The sequence below is a fragment of the Lycium ferocissimum genome, chromosome 12, assembly GCF_029784015.1.
Source record: "Lycium ferocissimum isolate CSIRO_LF1 chromosome 12, AGI_CSIRO_Lferr_CH_V1, whole genome shotgun sequence".
NCBI classification, from domain to species: Eukaryota; Viridiplantae; Streptophyta; class Magnoliopsida; order Solanales; family Solanaceae; genus Lycium; species Lycium ferocissimum.
Genome location: NC_081353.1, coordinates 44,926,418 through 44,943,878, shown reverse-complemented (window position 1 = coordinate 44,943,878; position 17,461 = coordinate 44,926,418).

The following is a 17,461-nucleotide window of genomic DNA, read 5'->3' as shown; positions in this document are numbered from 1 at the left end:
TCACACTTAGCCTAACTAATCATAAGTCCGGTCGGTTAACCATTGTTAATGGGTCTTAAAGGATGCCTAATACCTTCCCTTTAGACTAATTGAACCCTTACCTAGAATCTTAAGTTTCGCAGATCTTAAACAGAATTAACTTTAGAAAATAACTTTAATAAACTTTAGGTGTCCTAATTCACCATAAATAATTAGGTGGCGACTCCTTAAAACAAATAAACAAATAGGAAGCACCAATATGTCATACTCTACTTTAGCCCGGTTAAAACGGGGTGTGACAGCTTGGCGACTCCGCTGGGGATTCACCTAGGTTCTAACCATAACGGACTTAGTTTAAATAGGCTTTATATGTTTACTTTAATTACTTTATTTGTTATTGACTGCTTTTACGTGCTATTAACTGTTTGTTTGATATAAACTGTTTAATTGTTACTGCTTTGATACAACTGTCATCCCGTTTCACTTTTCTTCCACTCCTGGAAAACTCACACATATTCACACACTTAAAGCGGTTTCGCGGTTCGCGGCCGTGCACTACTAAAAAACCTTTTTAGTCGGATTGATCTTGTGGATTTAGTCGATCGGCGGTGCAGTCGACAGCCACGGACTTTTCATCCCCAAGTTGTCCGCTTGGGGGAACCTTGTGTCATAGGAAGCCAACTCTTAGTCAGCCTAAGATAGAGCTAAACCAACACCTTTATTAGGAGCATACATTTCATGACCTAGGAGGCTTAATACCCAAGGCGTATTAAGCCCATTAGATGACTTTACCCGAACGTCCAAGTGGGTTCACGACCCCGAGTGACACTAATCATACTTTATGTGCATGTTTGAAGGATAACTGTGCCTAAATATGGACTATTCGCTTTAACTATCGAAAGCACTGGGATGACGTACTATGACACACTTTACCTTTCAAACAAACGTTAGTCCTACCTCTGGCACAAAGAGGTCACATGCATATTAAGACGCGTTATTGTTTGATATACTTGTTTACATTTGTTTGACAACTTGTTTGACTTTATTCAATGAATTATTTTCCATATGATTTACTTGACTCTATGCGATCATGACTTTACCTAGATATGTCATGAGACTGACATTATTTGCATTTTTATATCCCCAAAAAGAGAGTTGATTCGTGTTGACACCGAGACACCGACCATACGGGGTGCCGAACTAGGAGAGACTCTGAAGACTTGGACTTGTACTCCGTCCTTAGTTCGTCGGGAGCTTTGATAGTTCGAACTGTAGTGAACTCTCTTTGTGATAACACAATTTTAAAAATTGAGGCTTGAACCATGCTCAAAACTTTTGTTGCTTTGCCTCATCTTTGGAAACTCAATTGCAAAATCTATGAATGCATTTATGATTTTCCTTAATCATCTATTTTCTATTTTATTTATCAAATCTGCCAACTCTATGATTGTGACATAAACAAATAGACAACATACACCCCGAGAGAGTAACAAAGAAATTAGAGGACAAGACAAGATTCCATTTGGAAGAAAACAAATAGCCAATAGGTGATGACATAGGCCTGAAAGCTAGCTATCAGTCAAGAAAAAGCAAAATACGACTTTAGGTTAGACAACCTAGTTTGCAACCTTTCCTTTAAAATAGTACGAACTACGCTGACCTGATTCCCATGGTGGGATACGTAGGCAGCCCACATAGGGTTCGGTTGCATTACAACAAAAGATCCAAAATCCTTAAGAATAACGAACTACATGGTCTGATTCCCTCGGCGGGATTCGTAGACTATCAACATACGGTTCGGTTGCATTAAACACATCTAGGTAGAAAGCCAAAAAACCTTTTAAATTTATAAAGGAGAACTACGCCGACCGATTCCCTCGGCGGGATACGTAGGCAATCCACATCGGTTCGGTCACACTTTAGATAAATTTCAACAAATTTTTACCATTTATAACTACGTTCTACGCCGACTCGATTCCTTTGGTGGGATACGTAGGCAACCTATATAAGGTTCGGTCGCACCACAACATTAGAAAACTTTAGTACACCCTACGAGACAAAATCGCATATTTTGGAAACGTATAGACAAAAATGGTTGGACATCACAAGATTTTAGACTACCCTTCACGAGCCAAATAGTATAGACAAATGACTTTTCAATTGTGTCACAATCCAATATTAAGGCTACCAACTAGGAAATATTTTAGACAACTTACATTTCATATATTTTATATATCACAATCATATATACATTTGCATATATATCTTTCCTTACATACATACATTTACATATATATATATTTCACAACTTATACACATATAATTACATTTCCTTATACATATACTTACATACCTACCTTTCAAATGAAATACTTTCTTTCAATTGTTTCACTACTGTTCATCTACCGAGGCTTGAACGGAGACCACAAGATCCAAACAAACAACAAATGGAGTGCCCACAACGTCAAGCTTCGAGTCAACACGAATCAACTTCCCCCTCCCAAACTAAGAATTTTTCTTTGAGTGCAGAATTAAAAGGCCGACGAGACCAACAAATAAGTCCATCAAACATAGCCGAGAAGCCTCGCCTTAAAAGCCAAACGGCTTTATTTCCAACTTTATCTCTACTTTCATTCTTTATTACAATAACTTTATGACTTTATTAACAATTATACCTGTTTTGTAGGTTACCGAGATTGAAGATGAATTAAATCAGGATTACGTGTCGCTAGTTTGGCTTATCACGATACCGTCAACATCATCAGCCAAACGGCTATACTATCACTTTCCCCTCTCTACTTTATCATTTATTTTACCAATTTTAATTCACTTTACCTACTTTAACCACTTTATCCCGAACTTTGCTTATCATCAAGTCTCCGAAGACAACCGGAGGATCATCATCACTCTACCAATTACTTTATCATTTACTTTACCAACTTTAACCACTTTACCCTGAACTTTGCAGGAATCAACATTAAGTCTCCGAAGACAACCGGAGGGATCATCATTAAGTCTCCGAAGACAACCGGGGGCATCATTCGGCATGCATAAGCCGTACGGCTACACCATAACTTACTCTCTACTTTATCATTCACTTTACCTACTTTAACCACTTTACCCTGAACTTTGCAGGAATCAACATTAAGTCTCCGAAGACAACCGGAGGGATCATCATTAAGTCTCCGAAGACAACCGGGGGCATCATTCGGCTACACAGCCTCATATGCATAAGCCAGACGGCTACACTATGACTTTACCAATTACTTTATCATTTACTTTACCAACTTTAACGACTTTATCCTGAACTTTGCAGGAATCTTCATCAAGTCTCCGAGGACAACCGGGGGCATCATTCGGCTATACAGCCTCATATGCATAAGCCAGACGGCTACACTATCACTCTACTCTACCAATTACTTTATCATTTACTTTACCAACTTTAACGACTTTATCCTGAACTTTGCAGGGATTATCATCAAGTCTCCGAAGACAACCGGGGACATCATTCGGCTATACAGCCTCACATGCATAAGCCAGACGGCTACACTATGACTTTACTCTCTACTTTATCATTCACTTTACCAACTTTAACAACTTTGCCCTGAACTTTACAGGAATTATCATCAAGGCTCCGAAGACAACCGGAGACATCATCCACTTTATGACTTTACCCCGGACTTTACGGGAATCTGCATCAAAGCCTCCGAAGACAACCGGAGACATCACATGGCTACACAACCTCGCCTGCATAAGCCAAACGGCTATACACTTACTTTACTCCCTACTTTACTACTTTATTTTATCGTCCACTTTACCTACTTTAACGACTTTACCTTAAATTCCGCAGACATCATTTATCATCAAGTCCCAGAAGACAACCGGATGCCTTATTACTGTCATTAAAATCTCCAAATACAACTGGAGATATTATTACGTCTTCGGCATACATGTCACACATTCATTCAAGTCCTTGAAGACAACCAGAGACGACATTTGGGCCACACTGCCTCATTATAAGCCACATGGCTTCATCCTCATTCTCACACTCATATTTACTATCATGTTACACTCTTTATAATTTATACTTTCCACTTTATTACTAATTTTGACATGAATTTCGGTTTTGACGAAGTACAATCTACGGAGACATAACACAACGTGGAACTTTATCTTACGCAGTGAACTGGGGCAAATTTGCTGAAGAGGAATATCAAACTCACAAGCAAGGGTCACGGATCTACTCTCGAACTCAATTCCGCCTACGTCCACAAACACGTGATACGTAGGTTAAATTCTCTTTCATATCCACCGCTAAAACTCTACTCAAGCAACTCCTTTCACAATCTTGCGTCCTTTCCTATATCCCCAACGTCTCCATAATTCAACACTGGGGGCATTTTTGAGAATTTACATCGTGTCTAGATGTCCTCCTTTAGGTGTATTGCACGCCACATTTATAATCAAGCTTAAAGATATGTTCCTCATAAAACCCGAGACATGTAGGCAATTATCCATAAATAACATTCTCTCATAATTCCTTCCGTCTCATAATATTTTCCACCAATTCTTCTAACCCATATTTTCTCAAGTTATTCCGAGTCCATACTTGTTGGTCGGAACAAAATTGGCTGCTACGTCAACTTCTTCGCCCGAAGACTCTTACATCATCTCCGGTCGAAGAGGGGCATCTGTTGACACCCAATTTTGTCCCTCCTTTATTTAATTTTATTCACTCGGGCTTCTAAATTTACTAACGAGCTAAATACTTTATTTTTTACTATTTTTTTTTTATTGATACTACTATTAATATCGCTACTTTTATTTTCAACATTATGAGCATTACTTTATCACAAATTTTAAAATGGTTCGTCATCATTTCATTTTCGGGTTCGGACTCGTTAAATCAATTACAAGAAAACACTTTGATAAAAAACTTTTTTTTCTACATTTTAACTATTAATTATCTTGACATAATATATATTGTACTAGTTATTAAATTAGAACCCCAAGATTAATTAAATAGAGGAGAAAGGATCAACAATTTTCACCTCATAAACAATTGCTCGGAAGTATATCAATATTGGACTCATTTTGAAGCTCATATTTTAAAACAACGTATTATAATTTTTATTTCATCAAAATATTATTTTACAATGGATAAAATCTTGATAATAGCTATCTATCCCTAAAAGAAAAAAAAAAAAGAAAAAAAAAAGAAAAAAAAGGAAAGCTATCTTTTTTTCTCATCTCACGTTACACATCTCCCACAATCTGATTTCTTTTTCCTTTTTTCTTTTTGGGGCTATTTCTTTATTTATTATTATTATTATTATTATTTTTTGACTTCCTCAACATCTAACCTTTTCTCTTTCTCTTTTCTCTTTCCCTCTCTCACACCCCTCTCCTTTCTCTCTCTCTCACGTCCCCGCTCCTCTCTCTCTCTCATACGCTCCTCTTCATCCTCACTCTATAAATGATGAAGAATTACTCAATTGAAGGGGGATTTTTCAGTGTTTTTGAGGGACACAACTATCTACCACACTTGATTCTTCCTTCTCCGGTGAACTTTAGCCGCGGGAAGGGATTATTCAACGTTTTCGGAGAGTACCCAGAAATCCCTAGCATTTCACAATTTTCATTTTTTTTAAAAACTACATTTCCCAACTCTAGGACTGTTTAAACACTTATTCTATCTTGGTGGACTTTAGCCACGACGAAATCTTCGAATTCATTTGTGTGAGTTTCGGATCTGTTCGTAACAGAGGAGTAGATTCGAGACCTCGACGCCTCAGTTCACTGCACACACAAAAGGTAAACCTCGATACATTTATCGCTTCTAGCCTTTGGTTCCTGCTTGAGTTAAATTTTAGCTGATTCTGCTATTTTGCTAGTTAGGTAGTTTCTTTGTCGTCACATTGTTTGTTTGACGTTTGGGAGCTGTTAAGATAGAATAACAATTGCTAATAGACGAATTTGAAAGACATATACTATAGCTTGGATGTTTAGACTGAGTTTCCAGGACTTAGAACCTATTTAAAGTCGAATATACATATTATATACATAATCTACTGATTTGTTTTTTATATTTTACATGTTTAATCTTATCCGTTGAGTAGATACTAATCCTTTTCCTTTCATATTTTTTTGCATGATATCTCGCATACGAGTCCCAACGACTCGTCATCTCCCGCATTCGGTGTTGGGCTAAAAGCCCAACGAAATTCTTCTCGAATCAGCCCGTCCGCGGCAATATATGTTGAAATCTTGGGCCGAAGCCCAATAGCAACATGGAATCTGCAGCATTTGTTAAAACTTCGCTGGGCCGAAGGCCAACGTATGACAACGACATTTCTAAATGGGCCAAATCCATTTAAATCACTTTACGCCCTCCATTTTATTTCATTTATCTTTCTTTTATGCAATTAACTCTTATTGTATGATTGACACTTTATTTGTTAATTTAGACGCCTTAGAAAAATTAAGGGGTTTAGCTAGTAATGGGTAGTTAAACCATCAATTAACTCTACAAGCTTTATTTTTTTTTTTTACATCAAAGTGATTTATAATATCTATAATATTTACTTCTAGAACAATTAATTTTTTTTTAAATTAGCATGACTATATGTTTTAAAGCTAAAAGAATCAAGATTTTCTCTTATTATCTTAGAACACTCGAAATACATATTTGTTAAAACATCAATATTCATTTTGCAATGACTTTACAAATACAATTTAATTTGCTAGTTGGCGTAATTCATATTCAAATACATATAAACATTACTCATTCCGTTTCTTTTGGTTTATTTATAACTAAACTCTTTTTATGCAATCACTACTTTTCTACTAGTTTTACTTTAAACAACATTCTACTTCTATCTATAACTTTAGCAATACTTTCAAGATATTTTCTTAAAATATTTAAAATACTATATTTACACTTAAGCCTAACTAATCATAAGTCCGGTCGGTTAACCATTGTTAATGGGTCTTAAAGGATGCCTAATACCTTCCCTTTAGACTAATTGAACCCTTACCTAGAATCTTAAGTTTCGCAGATCTTAAACAGAATTAACTTTAGATAATTACTTTAATAAACTTTAGGTGCCCTAATTCACCATAAATAATTAGGTGGCGACTCCTTAAAACAAAATAGTATTTTAAATATTTAAGAAAATATCTTGAAAGTATTGCTAAAGTTATAGATAAAAGTAGAATGTTGTTTAAAGTAAAACTTGTAAAAAAGTAGTAATTGCATAAAAAGAGTTTAGTTGTAAATACACCAAAAGAAACGGAATGAGTAATGTTTATATGTATTTGGAATACGAATTACGCCAACTAGCGAATTAAATTGTATTTGTAAAGTTATTGCAAGATTAATATTAATGTTTTAACAAATATGTATTCCGAGTGTTCTAAGATAGTAGGAGTAAATCTTGATCCTTTTAGCTTTAAAACATATAGTCATGCTAATTTAAGAAAAAAATTAATTGTTCTAGAAGTAAATATTATAGATATTATAAATCACTTTGATGTAAAAAGAAAAAATAAAGCTTGTAGAGTTAATTGATGGTTTAACTACCCATTACTAAAACCCTTAATTTTTCTAAGGCGTCTAAATTAACAAATAAAGTGTCAATCATACAATAAGAGTTAATTGCATAAAAGAAAGATAAATGAAATAAAATGGAGGCGTAAAGTGATTTAAATGGGCTCAGCCCATTTAGAAATGCGTCCGTCCACATCGTCAGCCTTCGGCCCAAATAAGTTTTAACAAATGCCGCATTGTTGCTTTATTGGCTTCGGCCCGCAAAGCCGCTCAACATATATTGCCGCGACGGGTCGATTCGAGAAGAATTTCGTTGGCTTTTAGCCCAACACCGAATGCGGGAGATGACGAGTCGTCGGGACTCGTATGCGAGATATCATGCAAAAAAATATGAAAGGAAAAGGATTAGTATCTACTCAATAAAGATTAAACATGTAAAATATAAAAAACAAATCGCAGATTATGTATATAATATGTATATTCGACTTTAAATAGGTTCTAAGTCACGGAAACTCGCCTAAACATCCAGCTATAGTATATGTCTTTCAAATTCGTATTAGCAATTGTTATTCTATCCTAACAGCTCCCAAACGTCAAACAAACAATGTGACGACAAAGAAACTACCTAACTAGCAAAATAGCAGAATCAGCTAAAATTTAACTCAAGCAGGAACCAAAGGCTAGAAGCGATAAATGTATCGAGGTTTACCTTTTGTGTGTGCAGTGAACTGAGGCGTCGAGGTCTCGAATCTACTCCTCTGTTACGAACAGATCCGAAACTCACACAAATGAATTCGAAGATTTCTGTCGTGGCTAAAGTCCACCAAGACAGAATAAGTGTTTAAACGAATCTAGAGTTGGGAAATGCAGTTTTAAAAAAGTGAAAATTGTGAAATGCTAGGGATTTACCGGGGTACTCTCCGAAAACGTTGAATAATCCCTTCCCCCGCTAAAGTTCACCGGAGAAGGAAGAATCAAGTGTGGTAGATAGTTGTGTCCCTCAAAACACTGAAAAATCCCCCCTTCAATTGAGTAATTCTTCATCATTTATAGAGTGAGGATGAAGAGGAGCGTATGAGAGAGATGAGCGGGGACAGAGGAGAAGTGGAGGGAGCGTGAGAGAGAGGGAAAGGGAATAAAAAAAAGGAGGAAACATGTGGAGCCCCAAAAAGAAAAGAAGGAAAAGAAATCAGATTGTGGGAGATGTGTAACGTGAGATGAGGAAAAAAAAAAGATAGCTTTCCTTTTTTCTTTCTTTCTTTTTTTCTTTTTTTTCTTTTTGGGGTAGATAGCTATTATCAAGAATCTACCCTCGTAAAATAATATTTTGATGAAATAAAAGTTATAATACGTTGTTTTAAAATATGAGCTTCAAAATGAGTCCAATATTGATATACTTCCGAGCAATTGTTTATGAGGTGAAAATTGTTGATCCTTTCTCCTCTATTTAATTAATCTTGGGGTTCTAATTTAATAACTAGTACAATATATATCATGCGAAGATAATTAATAGTAAAAAAAAAAAAAAAAAAAAGTTTTTTATCAAAATGTTGTCTTGTAATTAATTTAACGAGTCCGAACCCGAAAATGAAACGATGACTAACCGTCTAAAATTTGCAGTAAAGTAATGCTCATAATGTTGAAAATAAAAGTAGCGATATTAATAGTAGTATCAATAAAAAATAAAATAGTAAAAAATAAAGTATTTAGCTCGTTAGTAAATTTAGACGCCCGAGTGAATAAAATTAAATAAAGGAGGGACAAAATTGGGTGTCAACAGTATTCATGAATACAGTCATTAAAATTTGCTAAATTTTGTATTCAATTTAAATGTATTCAAATCAACTGTATTCATTATAGTTACTTTTATAGTGTATTCATTTTATTATATTTAATCGATTGTATACAAAACACAGAATTTTGCACTAAAAAAGTTAACAAATACACTCAAAAAATTGAATACAAAGAAATAAAATTCACTCTGTTCATTTGTATACACTTCAAAAATTAATGTATTCATTTGTATACAAGAAATAAAATTAACGAATACACTCAAAAACAGAATACAAGAAAATAAAATACACAAAACGCTGAATTGTATGCCAAAAAATTAATGAATACAGTGAATTGTATGCTAAAAATTTAATGAATACACTAAAAAAAAATGATTTTCCAGATTCGGCATCGGAATCTGACCGGAAAAGTCACCGCCGGCCAGATTCCGACAAAGCAAAATCTTACCAAAACTAAGTAGATCCGGTCAGATCCGGCTAAGATCTAACCGGATCTGACCGTGAAAACTCAAAAGCCACCGCGTTAACAACAACAAATTTCACTATTGGATCAATGAAGCAATGAAGATCTGATTTCAGCTCAACAAATATTCTAGCTTAAACTTTACAGATACTCATATGCTTGCATCAACCATAGATTTCTCTTGTAAATCTTTTCAGTCTTTCCATATCACCTGAGCATAAAAGATATCCCACCGTACATGAGCCTGAGTTTGGTTTACATGTAGCTCTTAGTAGATGCTTTTTGATACGCGTTAACAACAACAAATTTCACTGTTGGATCAATGGTATTTTTAAAGTAAAACAGCAAGTTGGAGATGGCATCAATTCAAATATGAGAAGGTTTATGAGAAGAAGGGACGCTAATTAGATGAGAAGGTTGAAAATTGAAAGTTGCTTCCACTTGTTTCTCGCCGGAAAAGAGAGCGCGGAAGCTCTCGCCGGGCCGGTGGGTAGCGGGGTGGGGAGGAGGGGAGAGGGAGAAAGAGAGATGAGAAGGTTAGTTTGGAATTAAATAATGTGATATGGGGTATTCTACTTTGTATATATATGTAGCTATAAGTTGTATTTAACATATTATAATTAGCTATGAGATGTAATTATTTTAAACTATAGCTACTAAATATAAAAATGTGGTAGAGTTAGTTATGCCATGTAGTTACCCCAAGAATTAATAAAGAGGTTATGCATGCCACTCCCCGCCCCCCCTCCCAAACCCCCACCCCCTCAAACCAAAATAATTATCCGCTCATATCTTCATTACTTTCGTACCCCAGAAAAAATTAAAAATATTTACCGAGATGCCCCCCAATTATGATACCAACATGGTATATAAATATACTGAGATGGTGTCATGGAAGATGCTTCAATCCTTCACTTAGGCCTCCATTATAACATCATGGTATATAAATATACTGAGATGATATCATGGAAGATGCTTCAGTCCTTCCCTTAGTCCTCCATGATACCATCATGGTATATAAATATACTGAGACGGTATTATAAATGATCATGTTCATTTATTAAAAATGACACGCCTTTCTCGAAAAAAACATTTATGATACCATCATCTTATATACATATACTGTGATGGTATTATGGAAGACTGCTTCAGTCCTTCAATGAGACACTCCTCAGTGGCATGGTACCATCGTGATATATAAATATACTGAGACGGTATCATGGAGGACTGCTTCAGTTAAGGGTGGGCATGGTATGGTATTTGAAACTTCGATTTCGGTATTTCAAAATACTATACCATTACCATACCAAATTAATTTGGTATGGTTCGGTATTTTTAAGTTCGGTTTCGATATTTTGCGGTACGGTAATTCGGTAACCATAGTTTGTTCGACTACGACTTACACATATACATATAATAAAGATTATGACTTCTGTTATTCAAGAAACGTCTCAATTATATTATACTAACACCTTACACGTGTAAAAATATTCAAAAGAAAGTACAAGCAATGCCTTTTGTTAATCAATTACACAATAAGGGCATTTCAATCAAGAAATATATACTTCGATACACAAAAAGGGCATTTAAATCAATTATATCATACTAACATCTTACACATGTAAAAATATTCAAAAGAAACTACAAGCAATTCCAACGTCTAAACAATTAGTTTGTACTAATACTAATTATATATTTGTTAGTATTATATATATAACTATATGGAATACTTCGGTATGGTATTCGGTATTTCGGTATTTTTTTATCAATACCAAATACCAAACTTTTCAAAAATGCATACCAAATACCGTACCAAATACCATAATACCGAAACAGCGGTATCAAAAATTTCGGTTTCGGTATGGTAATCGGTATATACCGTACCGTGCCCACCCCTAGCTTCAGTCCTTCTCTTAGTACTCCATGATACCATCATAATATATAAATATACTGCGATGATATCAAGAAGGGAAGGGGTTTGAGCGAGGAGGGCACGTCGGGTAATTAGTTTGGACTGGATAGACAGAAGCGAAAATAGTTTGGGAGGGGGCATGGGCGGGTAATTAGTTGAGTTAGGCGGGCCATTAGTGATGTTTTCCCTATATTAGATTACTATAGACTAGATAAACGCAGTTAATTTATTTCCTTAACCAAACGATGTAAGAAAATTATACACTACCGTTCAAGATTGAAGTTAAAATTCAACACGTTTTTAAGTCTTGTCCTACAATAGGATAGTTGAAGATGAAAGATTCTGATAGATGACCAAGACAAGGCTCAATATGAAACCTTATAAGTCAAGATTACTTCCTCTGCTCACTTTTCTTCGTCCACAATAAACTTTTCACTCTTTTTAAAATTAATAAAATAAAATACATATATTCATAATATTCATATTAATTTGTGTATAATCTCAATATATTTAAAATATGATTTAAAAAATGAGTAACTAATATTAAAGACAGAATAGAAAAAAACTTATTTTTTTTTCTTGATACGTTAAAATAGACAGGTAAAATAAAATTTTATTTTTAATATAATAGACATGTAAAATTGAATGCGCACAATATTATATTAAAGTTTCCCTGACAAACCAACAGAACAAATATAAGTTGAACAAATATAAGTTGAACGCGAAATGCAAAAGGAGGTGGCCGACCAAGCTGGTCAACCTCGGCAATGGCACGGTTGGCAAGGCAAAGTCCTTTTCCTATGGGAACAAGTAAACAACTCAAAAGAAAACAAACAAGAAAGAAGATAACACGCCGACAATATCGTGTAACAAACTTCCCAATATTACTTTTACTATATTTTGCATTTGTTATGAATAAAATTTATCCTGTTAATCTCAAATCATTAAGAATAACCCGGGTATTAGATCACACGCAATTTTTTTGTCTTATCAATTTTGATTGTGATTTTTTTATATATTTATGTTGCATACATCATCCGAGTATTATTATAACTATCAAAATGCTCGTTCTTCCTTGTAGGTGTGTATCCAAATGGTGATCACCGAAGCCAAATTCATATTGCGCACACGGGAGACTAACCATCGCTCGGTTAATTATGATCCCTTTGTTGACCAAGAAACAGTAGACTAACCATAATGGGTTAAAACAATAAACTTGCTTGAAGAACCACTACTGAACGAGAGCGACTAAAAGTGAGTAAGCATGGAACGAGCTAAAAAAAATTGTAACAAGAAGCTATTACACACATTCTTAGTATATATAGGTCACTATTCGACGATTTTGAGGGCCATCTGTCTAACATATATTAAGAGAAGCCAACACTATAGCTGATCCAAATATGGTTGTTAATAGTCTTATTCTTGTTACCAATGTCACTTTCTTGCACCGCATTTGTGTATGACTATTATGTTAATGACCCTTCAAATGAAACTATGAGGAGAAGCGTCACACCTTGTAACAATTAGTAATAGATGAAATTACATCTGCAAAAAAAAAAAAGACAATGAGCTATTAAGGAATGTCTGCGTTAAAGTTTCAAATATAAAGTAAGATAATTTCAATTTCAGACTAAGCACATCTTTATCACCCATTTACATCTTAATTAGGCCTAGCCACTGGAAAAGGTTGTTCCACATGCATCACTTTGTTGGGCTTATTACTTAGCTCTTCATATGCCGCAACGTAAAAGCTACTCTGCATCTTCTTCATAATCACCCTACTAAACCAACGGCAATGGTACCAATTTATTAGGCTGAGCCAGCCCAAACACACATTTAACAGCGTGTGGTATTAGCAATTTCGGTCCAAATACATATGATTTAAAAAAAAAAAAAAAAAAAAAAGTCTCACACCATTAAAAGTATTTTTAATTAATTTTGTATGTAGACTTTTTTCTCTCATCAACTTCTAATATGAGACTTTATTCTAACCACAATGCATATATCTAACTACATATTTTCTATAATAATACACTTATTATGAAAGATTTTTTGCTATACCAAATGCACCCACATAAATTAATGTTGAAAAACAAAAACACGTGGTTTGGAGCATAGAATGACATTGTAGAATAGATAGTTAATAGCAGTACTAGTAAACAACTTCATTTGCTGCGTGATCGACATCGTCATCATCTTCTTCTTTTTCCATGCGTGCAGCGGACTCAACTTTAATGGATCTGCAGGAAATTGCTGAGAACTTACCATAATGATAATTCAAAACTTTTTCCAAGCAGGCATGGAAAATGGTTAAACTCAAAATTTAAGTTTCTACCGCAAAAGAAAGAGAAAATTACACGGTAGGTCAAGCTTTTAAAGTTAGGCACACAAATAGCACACCTTTTAAAGTTCTTCAAAAATAACACCATAAATTAAGGGATTAATTTTGTCCTTAAATATATACTCCATTATGCTTTCTCTCTCATCACTATAACTCCAAAATTCAGTTGTGTGTAGCCTTTAAAATGACTTTCTCTTTCACCCTCAAATTCACTTTCTCTCTCTTCTTTCTCTCCCCCTCAAAACCACTACGTCCATATGCTTTAGGATTAAAATTGAGGGTGATTTTAGTGAAGGATAACAATTGCATATTCATTGTAGATTTCTAGAGTAAATAATGATTCATGTTATATTTTTAGTATAAATTTGTTATAACTCTTGTTTATATGCTCTATAAATTTAAATTATTATATATCTGTAGTATATTTTCATATAAAATATTATACTAAAAATAATGCATATTCATGGTAGATTTCTAGAATAACTAATGATTCATTTTATAATTTTAGTAGAATTTGTTTTAACTCTTGTATATATGTTATATAAATATGAATTTATTATATATCTATAGTATATTTTCGTATAAAATATTATACTCATTGTATATAAATTTTACACATACATATTGTATATAAATTTTACACATACATATTCATGGTATATTTATGTTATACATATTAAATATAATATTTTACCTTCTTTTGTCTTCGATTTGTTGAACTTCTTCAGTTGATTACCTCTACAGATATAAATGCACATTTAACTTTTTTAGAATACAACTATCCCTTCTATTTAGGTGTAAATTATGTTTGAGAAATTGATTTATAAGATAAAGGGAAAAGGGCCTGATTTACCCCTCTACTTTGGGAAAAGGTTCACATTTACCCCAGTTATACTATCGTTACTTATACCTACCGTTACAATAGATAGTTGAAGCATTTGCCCCTATTTTTAACCCCCTGTCCACCGTGGCCAATGGCTTTTTAAATAAATGCCACGGTGGAAATTCTATGCCACATAAGAGTCCATGTCACCCCATAAACCGACCCATTTCTCCACTAAATATAAGATATCCAACCCGTTTAATGACCCTATCAGTTCATTTGTTTTCAATCGTTTGAGAGTGCTTGATGACGACGATTTAGGTCCAAAAAAAATCACCAATTTCGGGTTGAAAAATCTTCAAAGGTACGAAATTTTTCTTTGATTAAACCATGATTTCGTTTTCTTTTTAACATTTTTCCATCTTTATTTGACATAGTGGTTTCTATTTTGTGTTTGTTGAAGTAGTGTTAGGGTTTTAGTTTTAGGTTCTTATGAAGAAGCATCTGTTAACTTATGGTTAATACGTTACTATCATGTGACTTTCTAATTTGTGAAGACATAGTTGGGTGTATTGTTCTATCTAGTTTAGGATTTCATGAGTTTTGAAGGGGTTTAGGGTTTTACATTCAATTTATTTTGAGCTAAAGGGGTTTAGGGTTTCACGATTTCTCTGTTTTAGGGAAAAGGGGTTTAGGGTTTGATTTGTATTTGACTCCGTTTGTGGCAAAGGATTTTAGGGTTTCTGTTGGTGGTTTTGTTGGTGTTTGTTGTATATGTATTAGGGAAAAGGGATAGAATTTTTTGTCAGCATTAAGGGTACATGGACCCCAAATTGACAATTTGTGCTTTTAAGATGGTGGACAAGAAACACTTTATTGGATTCTTCATTGTTCATTTTTAATGTGGTCCCCCCTATCCTCAGTTTTTGATTTTTTTACGCATTTCTTTTGGACATTTCTGCTCCATGTGACTGCCTTTATTGCTCTCTATTTGTTTTGCTGGTTGGGAGGGGTTAGTTGTATGTTATTATTAAATACCGTGGTCCCACATAATATTATTTTTCACTTCTTAATATTATATTAATTGTTTTATATTGTAGGGATGGTTAATGTGGACCTGTTATTCCATCATAGAGGTGAATGGATTACTCACCCAGAAATTAAGTACTCAAGAAAGCTGGTGCACACCTGGAAAGGGTATGATTCTGATCTTCTATCTTACATAGACATAGTTGATGAATTTATCTCCAAGCTAGGATATGTTGGTGTTCAACAGTTGGTAGTGTGTGGTCCTTCTGGTAAATATTATGAAGTACAAGGTGACGTTGGTATTAGAACTTTGTTGGCATTGGTGTCTGATCAGTTTAATGTGATTAATGTCTTTGCTGTGGATGAAAATGAAATAGGATTTACTGTTCCTAACATTCTTGACCACCTAGAGTCAAACACAACCATTCTTGAAAATATTGAAATTTCATTTCGATTGTAGTTCGGATGAAAATGATGAAAATAGTGATGGATATAATTAAAGGTTATGATTCTGAGGAGTTAGAGTCACTTCTTTTACAAAAAAAAAAAGGGAAATTTCTGAAAATTTGAATGATTATAAGGAACTGTATAAGGGTATGACTTTTAAAGATATTCCTGAAGCTAGAAAAGTCATAAACTTGTATTCCTTAGCCAACTGTAGGGGTTTAAGGCAAAAAAAAAAGTGATACTAAGAGGCTTAGATATGTTTGTGAACTTGGGTGTCCTTTTGTTTGTCAAATTTCAAAGGATAAATATGGTCATGGGGTTAGCATCAAAACACTAAATCCAAAGCATAAGTGTAACCCTGCTTATGAGAGCATAAGAGTTGACTACCATACGATAGCACAGTATTTTAAGAACAAACTCCAGGAGAATCCAAAAATTACGGTTAAAGAGATGAGGAAAGGGCTGGATACTACATTCAACATCAATGTTAGTCATTCAAAATGTAAGAGGGCAAAGAGGATAATTCTAGAGAGTCTTGATGGTAGTTTTGTTGATGAGTATAACAAACTAGAGGCATATGCAAGTGAATTAAGGCCAAGCAATCCAGGAAGTGATGTGGTCATTAACATATCAAAGAATGCACTTGAGGAAGGAAAGAGAAGATTCTCAAGGATGTATGTTTGTTTTGATGCTTTGAAGAAGGGTTTTAAGAGTGGATTGAGGCCCTTTATTGGCCTGGATGGAACATTCTTAAAAGGAAAAGTCAAGGTCAACTCTTAGTTGCTGCTTTCTAGATACATCAAAACATTTTTATCCCATAGCTTGGGCTGTTGTGGATAAAGAAACAAAGGTCACATGGAGCTGGTTCTTGACATTGACTCTTATGTGGCATAGAATTTCCACCGTGGCATTTATTTAAAAAGCCATTGGCCACGGTGGACAGGGGGTTAAAAATAGGGGCAAATGCTTCAACTATTGTAACGGTAGGGGTATAAGTGGGCTGATAGTATAACGGGGGGTAAATGTGAACCTTTTCCCAAAGTAGAGGGGTAAATCAGGCCCTTTTCCCTAAGATAAAATTATTGAGCTAAAACATAGGATAGAAAAGCTTGGGGAGTTATACGT